The following is a 12,028-nucleotide window of genomic DNA, read 5'->3' on the forward strand; positions in this document are numbered from 1 at the left end:
AATGCAAGTTGAATTTTAAAACCTTCTTAAAACATTCATGTTTTAATGATACAATTCATTTGACGATTAGTGAAGTCAAATCATGTTTGTTAACGTTTACATTTCTGATTCATTAAATAGCTTATATTTGTTTTTGTCTTGTTTTATTTCAGTCCTTCTATAGACAGTATGGCATAGGTATAGGCCTGCTTTTAATGTTATCCAAAGCATTCCTATTTGTTTTATGTAGAACTGGCAACAATTTAAGTGAGCACAGTCTAAATTACACTTACACAATTCAGTTCTCCTTACTTTCATTAAAACTGTTACTGTTTTTTTCTCTTCATTCTACCTCAACATAGAAGGATCCATAGTTCATGTCTTAATAGGAAGTGTAAGGGACCTGACCTTGAATTCTACTTCCATTACCTGGCACAGTTTCCAGATTCTATTTTCAAAGCTGTAACAGAAGGGAAGGGTGATATGCACGGCTCCCAATCCAATTCCCCATCTCTGGCACCTCTTCATCTTCTGGCTCTGCTGTACTTTGATTAAGTGTCTTTTTCCCCCATGAACATTGTTTCCAGATTCTTTGGCATTGGCCCAAACATTGGAGCCAATGTCTTATGCTGAGAGTCACTTTTGTCTGCCAGCATTGCCTGGGGGTTGTGTTTTCTTTGCCCTTACTTACAGCCATGTACCCGTGGTAGTCTCCGCTCTGCACAGCAGTTGCTGCCATCACCTGCTCTTTCGCTCCTCCATTGATTGGCAGCTATCTGCAATCTTGCTCTCCGAAAACATTTCTAAAACGATGTTACAGAAGGGATTTCGATGATTAGAGATCTGAGACTTAGAATTAGTTGATTGGTGCTGGTAGAACACAAAGCTTCGTGTCCAAGGGTTCTATGGAAGAACTTCAGAAAACAGATGCTTAATGCTAAGAGAGAATTGCCTTGATATTTTGCCGCAGTCCAGTCTATTTCAGCTAGATGTCAATTCACTCAAAACACCACTGTTGCATTGTTCAGTGGAATTACTATAGAAATTTGCTAAGACTGAAAAACAATTCATCAACTACCTATTCGTTTTAAACAGATCCCTATTAGGGAGGTCCTGGCTCCTGAAAGCCAAATATCTGAACCAGAACATACAATTACAACAATGTGTGTCTTTCACCATTGCTGATATTAAGTTCTCATAAAGTAACCTTTCAGGATGTCTGTGAGTCAGTGAATCATTTCCAACTATTTAGTGAATAAAAATCTCTTATTACACAGACAAATTAAAGGATAAAATTGAAATGTTATCATGATTTCAACAAATGATGAAAAATAATATAAGGGAAACTTATAGGGAGAATATAAAGCACTACGTGATACCTGGGGAGATGTCTCAGCTGTTACCAGCAACTAATTTTCTTCCTTAGAACCTGCATCTTTTATATGCACATCAGGCAGTCCACAAGCCCTGTAAGTCAAGGTCCAGGGTATTTGTTCACCTCTTCTGGCCTCCATGAGCACAGGCACTATGACGTATACCAACACACAAACAAATACATGCTTACTCTTAATTTAATGCCAAATAATTTTTTAAAAACAAGGAAATTGATTAAGTTGGTTTTTTGATAGCAATATATTATGCAGACATTTTAAACTTCAGATAAAATATTATAGAAAATGACAGGTTATGATACACATACATGACTTTTGCTTTCAAAATTTTCAAAGTCTATGCTTGTTAAAGTTTAGCTGTTCTTTACAACTAAATATCAAACACAAGTTTGTACATTATCATAACATACTTTGAAAAAATTCAGCTGTATCGCATTATTCTATTAAAAATTTTTAACAGTACAAAAAGTGTATTTCAAAAAGGAAACAATATTCTTTGTTTGACTGGGCATTGTGAACCAAGAAACACTTCCTGAACATTAGAAAAATATCAGTTTATTGACATAAGATTTTTCTTTTATTTTCCAATAATAAGACAAACATACATAAATGTTGTAATAGAAAAAAATCTGTTCCTGACATGCTTGAAGGAATAGAATTTAGAAACCTAGAAATTTCTGATATCCAAATTGTTCTTCTGTATTTTATATTATATTTAATATTTATAGTTTATCATTAACTATTAAAATCACTTTCCATACATAATTTCTCATAAAATGTAGAAAATATCTTGTATATTTTTATCAGGCTGTATATGCCAGAAAATAGATGAATGCCATAAATTACTTCCTATGTTCTTTTAAAAGTCTTACAAAGGACAAGATTGATAGCATTGCCATTTTTATTTTTTGGCTGTCGTCACTGAGAATTTAAATAACTGTTAAGTGATTCGTCAAGCTTTCAAAGGTGATATCCATGCTGTGTTCATAAAGACTATTATCCACAGACATAGGCTGTAGAGATCAACCATGAAATAGCAATTATCCTTGAAATAATAAATGTACCATTCAAAACACACCCATCTCATTAGGAGTAAAAAATTATCAACAGGCAATTTAACTTCTATCCATTGGTATCCAAGGAAACAATTTTTACTTTCTAGCTTTCAAAATGTTAAAATTTAAATTTAGGACTTGGATGTTTTTATCTTTCCTAACTATATCTTCTGTGTGTGTGTGTGTCCATCTGTGTCTCTGTGTGTCTGTGTGTGTATGCATTCTGAAACATATTGATACACATCAGGTCTAATTTGAATTTAAACATGTATAGACCAATTCTATTGACAAACAAATCTAACCAAGTTGTCTTTTTTTTTTCTTTTAGGTTTTTCGAGACAGGGTTTCTCTGTAGCTTTGGAGACTGTCCTGGAACTCACTTTGTAGACCAGGCTGGCCTCGAACTCACAGAGATCTGCCTGCCTCTGCCTCCCTAGTGCTGGGATTAAAGGCGTGCGCCACCAAGTTGTCTTAAAAATTTTTTATATTTCTGAATTCTTATAGTCTACTAGGAGAATTTGATTTCCAAAAACAGAGGTGGTTAATTTAAAATTATCAGTCCTTTAACTCACACAATGATAACCTATCATTTATTTTCAAGAAATACAAGTTTTATTCTTCAAGTTATTTTTAACTGAGAGACAACTATAAACTTTAGTTTTAAAATACAGAACAGGACCCATTAACAAAAACAAAAAACAAAAACTTACATTATTCCCAAGAACTGTTCTGCAGGATTAAGAAGAGAAAGGGTGAAGGTAGAATCTGAGATTTTACATTAGTAATGTGCCAAGAAATACTGAGTGGCATTTCCCCGAAAATGACATATAGAGTGTAGGGAAAGAAGAGGAAGGAGAGATAATGAAATAAAAGTTACAACACAAATTTCTTATATGTGCAAAATAATGAATTGTGAAAATCCTATAACATACAGACACTGCTTTCCAACTTCATTATTTCCTTCTCTGATTTCATCTTGGTATAAAGTCCTGTTTTACGCTGTCCAAAGGCTTTGTTGTCCTGGTAATATCTGACATATGTGTTTGTAAATATATAAGACATACTGTTTTGGTATAGTCTTTACAGTTTTTTAAAAATGTTGAACTAATTTCCACAGTCAGGTTTGCATAAAGAGATCTCAACACAGAGACACTAGTGTTTATGCAATATTGCTTTTATCACAAATAATTCAATTATGATGATTTATCTTTTTACTAGTGATGTCCCAGATTGCAGACAGACGTCGTTGCACAGAACAGAGACTTATATTTATGTGCAGTATTGTTTTAGTAGGGGTAATTCAATGGGCTGAGATTTATTTATGATCATTTAAAATGATAAATAATTCTGTTTTCAGGCATTTAATGCTCTTAAATTTTAATGTGACATACAGTAATACAATTGAATAGCTATTTATTGAGACAAAGGTATATTCTCCTGAACAATCATAATACCCAAAGGCTATACTACTGCTATTAAAAGCTGCATTTTCCCATTGTTAATGCATGGCATATTTCTTTATCTTATGCAATAAAAACAATTTGCCTTAACCAATTACAGTATGTCTCACTTATTGGCCATACATAGAAGAACAGTAGTCTTAGTAGTTTAAACTTTTGAAATATTTGCATTTCACTTTTATTTAAGAGAAATACAACTGAAAACAAATAGAAAAATGTTTATAATAATTAGAAAATACACTGATGGTTTAAAGTCCATTAAAAATCCTATATATAATTAGTAGTGTTTCACACTGAAGACTCTTGTTAAGGACATATTTATCACTGCAATGAAATGTCTGTTTGACCTCATGTTTCTGTGGAGACTAGGTCACGAAGACCTAAATAAAACTGAACAGAAGCACCCACAGGACTCTGGAAGACAACTCCAGCTACTCTTTATTGTGACCTCCATAAAAGAAACATGTTGTGAGTTTTGTAAACACAGCGATGAAGCTTTTGTTATCTTTATACCTAACTTTTTGTGTGACTGAAAAGGTTTTAATAATGCTGAAATCACAGAAGAGTTACCACTTTCATTTGGACTTTCCTTCAAGGAAAACAGGAACACAGGTTTTAGCTTTGCTGTATTTGGCGTAATATCTATGTGTGTGATTGCTATTGATAATGAAAGCTTAGCCTTCTCTCCCCTTTATACACTAATCAACATTATTGTTAGATGAATTTGGTTGCATAGAATGAATTAGATCCAAAAGGCAATGATTCACAGTAAAAAAGAAAAATATCATTCTGTGTTTATGGATGTCACAGAAGACTGAGCATCGCAGAAGGGACATTTCGAACCTAGTCTGTAAATATCCTCAGGCACAAATACTGATATCATGCTTTAAATGGGCACCCACATCACTGTTGTTACATTCACTAAGATACACAAATTTAAACTTAGAGATTATATTTAAAAATCTCTATGACTACAATGATGTCAGTTGAGATAATGCCTTAAGATGTAATGATTCCTTAAAATGTGATACACTGTACACTGAAGTACTGTTGTTGTTATTGTGTTTATTTATTTTAGTTTTATGACTTATGCTCTATTTTGCTTTTATATGTTATATTCATTTTTGTTGTTCCTATTATTTTTGTGAATAAAGGATCTTACAATGTACCCTCAACTGTCTTTCATTCAGACACATCGTTTTCTCCTGCTGGTGTTAGTGACAGTGTTACTGTCATCACACCTACCCATATACAGAAGCTTGTTGTTTTGTTATGATAATATAAGCATTAGAAACCTCTACTATAGAGTGCATACACTTAAATTAAGAGAATGTGACTCAAATGGCAGCAGAAATATTGGCATGAAAGAAGGAGGAGATTTTAAAAGGCAGAATACCAGGGAATCTGTTGTGAGATATTGTCATCTAAATGTGACACAGAAAATACATTCAAGGAAACTCAGCAACATGGCTGTCTGGACAAAGATCTGAACAACGATACCAGGTGGCACATGAAGGTACTTACATAAACTTTATGAGCCCTAGTCATTGTAGAAAAATAACAGGAAATTATATACTGCTAAGACATTGAGAATCAATATTTCACAGTGAGGACGCAATGATAGAGCTAAATGAAAACCATTTTAGAAATTGCAGTAAAGAAGAAAGAGAAAAGAATGCAGGACACAAAGACAAAAGTCTGCATACTCACCCTGGAGAAAATAATCAAAGAATAAGGTTATAAATAAGGCAAAGGATAAAGAACTCAACTTTCCAGGAGACTGGTCACCAGGGAGCCCTTGAATATAGCTGTATGTTCATGTGGTAACTGTTGTATTTCTGTCATCTTCTCAGCTGCATATGAATCCATTGAAATTTTAGCTACAACCTGTGCCCTGCAGCCCGACAGCCAGCACTACTCCTCTCAGACTGAAACCTGGAATGATTTCGGTCTCTCCAGCACCAGCTAGGGTGTGGCCACTAAATGAAGGCTTTAGCTAAGTCTCTACAGTTCTGTTCACCAATAAATACTCAGGAATCATATGCTGTAGTGAAAACCTGCTAGATCAGAAAGATTGAGTATCAACAAGCTGACTTTCTTTGTGGCTGGAGACCAATCTAGAGAAACATATTTCTAAGACTCCAAAACAAAAAGACCTGGAATCTCTAAGTCCCTTCCTACTCCACTCTGACATTCTCTCTATCTACATTCCTGGATCCTCCACGCTATCTAAGGGTAATTCTTTTCAATTGGTTGCCAATTCTGTCCCTGATTCAAGGTTAATTTCATGAATACAGTCTCAGAATTTTACAGTGCAATCAAATATCCTGCAACAGATAACACCTTATGAAATCTGAGTGGAAATTTATGTAGACACAGGGTTAAACATAGCTTGAACTAACACATATATCCAAAATGTCTTTTATGTGGAGGTAACGTTGTCTATCTCCTGCTGTATTTGTCACAGTAAACTTCAAGCTCACATTTCTTGTGCAAATAGAGGAAATGGATATAAAGAGTTACTACTGTTACTCAAATAAAATCCATGACAAAGGAACAGGAAATAAAGTGTAGGATACTGTTTTACCATAGAGGAAATGAGACATGATTTTGAAGTTACTGAGACCAAGAAGAAATAGAGATCATTCATTAATATTTGTAATTGTGTTTGTTTTTGTTGGTGTTAACGTTTTATTTTGTAGTGCGTGTGTGTGTGTGTGTGTGTGTGTGTGTGTGTGTGTGTGTGTGCGTGCACATGTGTGGGTAAGCTTTCCCACAGCAGGTAGAAGGGGTCCTATACTCTATACTACCCTGCAGCTGTAGTTACAAGCATTTTTGACCATTCTGATGATGAAGTCCTGTATATATGTTGGCCAGTAGGGAAGCAAGATAGGTGGGACTAGGAGTTGACGAGGACTCTGGGGAGGAGAAAGACAGGGTGTCATCATGTAGCTGCCACAGGGGTAAGAAGTCCAGACCCTTTTCTCCAGTAAGAGAAATACTTATATTAACAATTATGGAGTAAATACTTAAATCAGAGCTAGCCAGTAAGAAACAAGCAAGGCCAAGAACTTCATAATTAATACAGTGTCTTGTGTGTTATTTGGGGACTATAACATGGCAGATCCCACGTGACTGGTGGGGAAAAACCACAGCAGCTGGCAAGGAAAAGGCTTCACTCAATACCATTCAATTTGCGTGTTGAGAACTGAGCTTTGAACTAAAGGAGTTACTGCTCTTAATCATTGAGGCATTCCTCTAGGCCTATTGCTTCCTTTTGAAATCAATACCTAATTTAAATCACAATCCATATTGTGGTATCAGTGATAATGTATTGCTGTGTCATTTTATTTCAATTATAATGGTGTGTGTGTGTGTGTGTGTTAGTGTGTAAAAAGAGTAACTCCATCTAAGCAGATGTTTCCAGAACTTGGACAGAAGTAAATGTGAATATATATTCTGAGACTAAATCTTAAGGAACACAGTGAATTGTAAATGATTGAAAGAGTGCCATAGAGCATAAGGCAATGTGTCTCAATTCTTAGAAGGGATTTGTTACAATTCACATGACATCCATTCATTTTTCACATTATTTCCAAAATATTTTATTTCTCTCAAAGGATATTGACCACTTGTTATCTCCTAAAAGCACACGCCTCCTGTCTGGCAAGTTCTATTTGTTTGTCCAATATATTCTTGTGATGGAATTTCTAGTGCTTTGTGACTTATTGCTCCTGGTATTTGCATAAGTACGCATGGTTCAGTTTGTCACCTTAAGCTTGATGGTCTTAGCTATTACACAGTTATCATGAGGCTAGGATGGACTCATTTTATTTGACATCACATTCTAGGATTGATTCTCTCTATTTAAGAAGCATTGCCTTTCAAAAACACGTATTTTAATGCATAGAAGCCATGCTGCCAAGGCCACGAAAGAGTAAGGTGATGAGCATTCTTGCCTTTCTTTTAAAAATAAATACCTCCTGGTTTTCTTGTTTCCAGAATATGTGTCCTTGAATATCTGTCACAGAGAAGGAGACTTTAGGCCAACTAATTGCTATTCAATAGAGTTCCAACACTGCTTCTCTTTCTAGAATACTCTTCCAGAAATATCTGGCTGTGTTTATTCTTTAGATTTCATAATCCTAATTCTTTCCAATGCAGCCATGCCTACATACATGTGATTCAAGGTTGCCATGGATACATTTGTCTTTCAACTCTGAAAATTTTGTTCCAATCTTATGCATCAACTGCTTTTGGCTCCCAATGAGACTTCTGCTTTAAATTGTTTTGAACTTATGTCTCTATTACTAGAAGAAAGAGAAGGGAAAATTATTCTGTTCACTTTAAATAAATGCTAATCTAGGGCCAGTGAGATTGCACTGTGGGTAGAGGACCTTCCTGTTTAGCCAACTGAGTAAACAAACTCAGAAAGAGAGAGAGAGAGACAGACAGACAGACAGAGACAGAGAGACACAAAAAACAGAGAGACAGAGAAAGAGAGAGATGCAGAATGAAATATTATTCTATGAAAATGGATGTATAACTATGACATGGACAGTGCTATCATGGATTAATTGTTACTTTATTTGAACAGGTATTATTTTTCTTACCACTCATTCATTTAAGAGAACAGGATGACTGAGACTGGGGAGGAATAGAGGAGGGTAAAAAGGGAGATGCCTTGATAGAGGGAGCCAATGTAGGGTTGGAGAGAGGTCTGGCACAGGGCAAATGTAAGGGGATGACCCCAACTAAGAATCTATGCAATGGTGGAGAGGCTGACTTTGATGCCCTTCCCCTATAATCTGATTGATAACTGCCTTGGTTGTAGTTTCTACAGCCTTAATCCAGCAGCTGATCGAAGCAGAAACAGACATCCACAGCTAAACACAACTGGACTCCAGGAATCCGTTTGTGGAGAGGGAGGAGGGATGATCAAAGGAGCCAAGACCTTGCTGGAGAAACCTGCAGAAACAGTTGACCGGACCTTGTGAGAGCAGGGAGACCCTAGTCATAAACCTGGGGAACCTTAAACGGAACCAAGCCCTTTGAATGTGGGTGCCAACTAGGAGGCCAGGGAAGTCTATGGAAACTCTCAAAGTGGAACCAATGTTTATCCCTAGAGCACATATGTACTTTGGGAGCCCATTCCCTATGGAGGGATACTATTGCAGCCAAGATATGGGAAGGAGGACCTGGGCCCTCCCCCACATAGTGTGAAAAACTTTGATGGCCCTCTGTAGAGGGCCTCATTATCCCTGCAGAGTGGGTGGGTTGGGGGGTCAGTGGGGAGCATGGAAGGATGGGAGGATGAGGGAATGTGGGGACTGATATGTAAATAAGAGTGCTTCTAAAATAAAAAAATTAAAAATGAAATAAAAAAGAATAATTAAAATGGTGCATGTATACTTATTATTTCTGATCTCATGAATATCGAAAGGGTTTGCAAATATTTTTTTCTTGATTGTCATAATTGTATTGAAAAGTATTCCTGATTGTATGGATGAGAGTTTAGTGTTTTAAGCAAATTCCCTGCATTGAATATTTGAATATTCTGTATTTTTGCTAGTTTTATTATATTGTTATTGGAAAATATGTGCCAATTTTCCTGAACAGCCAGGCATTTGAGAAACATTTTTCATGGTAAGGATTCAATCTTTTTATCATTTGTTTCCAGACCAACTACAAAGCAACATATGTAAGTGTACCATTGAATTTTAAAATATTCATATACATTGCCTACAGCATTACTAATTAAGGCTTAGCCTAATTCTGTGAAATTTGTATAGATGGCTTATTTCCAAGTCCTGCATATTTCAAGAAAATTAAAACTGAACATGACTTTGTGCAACTCCAAAACAGAAAAAAAGCCTTTCCACGCAAGGTGCCTTGTTAAATATCAAAGGGGCCCATTTTCCATCATGTGTGTGTTTGTGTGTGTGTATTTGTGTATATATGTGTGTATTTACATGCATGTTTATATGGTTACAAGGATATGAATGCATGTGCAATGCCCAGATAATAGTGGTGGCTATAATTCTTCAGACACAGTACATCTTGAATTTATTAATGAAACTACAATGTTAATTTCATATATATGCCCTCTGTTTATATCATTTCCTCTTCTTGGCTCCTTCCAAGTTCTCCCAGACCAATTTCCACTCTCTCTCAAATTTTGACCTCCTTTTCTTTAGTTATGGTTGCATATATATGTATTAGTATTAGAATCAGTGTGTGTGTGTGTGTGTGTGCATGCAAATATGTATTGTGTGTATGAATGAATATGTTAATATAACTATGAGTCCATTTAGTGTTGTTTAGTACTGGATATTCAGCAATGGGCCTCATTTTTTATTTAAATTTCATCCATACACCTTGGCATGTCAATTGATGCTGTCATTGTTCATGTCTTGTTTAGACATTTATATTTGAGATTTCATAGGTATGGATTCCCTGTCACATCCAGAAGACACTATTTCACAGATGACTTCTATTCTTCTGACTTTTATAGACATGCAGCCTTCTTTTCCAATGATCACTGTCTTTAATGTAGAGTTATATTATACATCTTTATATTGGGTTAAGAATTCCACAGTTAGGTTGGGTGGTGGCGGTGCACACCTTTAATCACAGCACTTGGGAGACAGAGGCAGGCGGATCTCTGTGAGTTCAAGACTAGCCTGGCCTATAAGAGCTAGTTCCAGGACATCCTCCAAAGCCACAGAGAAACCGTGCCTCGAAAAACAAAACAAAACACAACAAAAAAGAATTTCACAGTTAGCTGTTGTCTGCATTTTAACCAGTTATGGCTTTCCGTAATTGCCTCTGTCTGTCTCCTTTGATGGAGGACAACAGCTACATTGTGTATATGAGGAAAACTACTTTGGATGCAGTTAGGAAATTTATTGAGTTAGGAAAGTGTAAGTCCTAGTTTCTCTAAGGTTATGACCTCATTAGCCAAAAGCATTTGACAAAGTTTGCATTAGCAGACATGGGGTTTCTCTCCTTTGAGCAAGCCTATGCCTACTACACAGCTGTTGGTTACTAACACGGTTTTCAGTCGCTGCTGGCTACTAACAAGGTATAAAACATAAATGCCAGTTACACCACCAGTGTCATGCTGGTCATTATGGCATGTAGAGACATCACAGCTCGATAGGGCTATTGATTGCATTTTCTCCTCTGACAGCTCTCATAGCACCATCCTGTATTTTAATTCTAGTCATCAGGGTGGAGAGTTTTGGTCATATCCTGCTTATTTCCTCAAAGACACATATTTGAATTGTATGGTGTCATACACAAAATAATAGTAACTTAATTTCAAGGTCAGGGAGGCAAGCATGAGCAACAGCGTTTACCTATATTACTCATGGAGTTCTCAAGTTCAAACAATCAACAACTTGAAAGGAGATTTCTCAAGTACTGGGATTTTGTTAGCCAGTCTATGGACCCGGCATGCCACCAAGGTCTCTCTCCTGCCTGAAGCTCATCTCCTAGGCAAAGTCTACTAGTCAGTGAACCACAGAGGTCTGTCTACCTCTCTACAACCCTCTCTGTGGCTATTTTTTTGCAATTTTTATTTGTTTTGTTGTGACTCTAAACCTAGCTGACTGAATGGACTGCAATGTGTGTTTACTTTTTCTGTATAAATTAACTGCATACTGAATTGTAGTTTGTAGTGCTCACTGTTTTTTCCCCAGTCCTTAATACTTTCTATGAACAACATGGATCAAATGTCTACTTGTGCTTTAATTTTTAATTCAAATGCAATCCTTTATTCCTAGGCTTTCCTAAATAAGTTCACGGAGTTATGTCACTTTTGTTATATACCACAGTTCATTTACATTTACTATCTGACATTTAGCATTTAAAATTTTTTAAAAGTTTGGGTAATTTGACTTCAGTTTGAGGGATTGTCTCTGGTCCTTTGACTGCTCAGCCATCCTGACAAGTAAGCTTGTTTTTAATTTGAATGGAAAAAAATAAAAAATAAAATAACAAAAGAATAAAAATTCAATGCACATATGTATCAGATTCTTTGAAATATCCTAAAATTTTACAATACAATATTTTCTGGTGATAAATCCCTTAATTTTTTTTCTTTTAGAATAATTCCCATATTATTATGATTAATCAAGTC

The sequence above is a fragment of the Mesocricetus auratus genome, unplaced genomic scaffold, assembly GCF_017639785.1.
Source record: "Mesocricetus auratus isolate SY011 unplaced genomic scaffold, BCM_Maur_2.0 Super-Scaffold_100676, whole genome shotgun sequence".
NCBI lineage: Eukaryota > Metazoa > Chordata > Mammalia > Rodentia > Cricetidae > Mesocricetus > Mesocricetus auratus.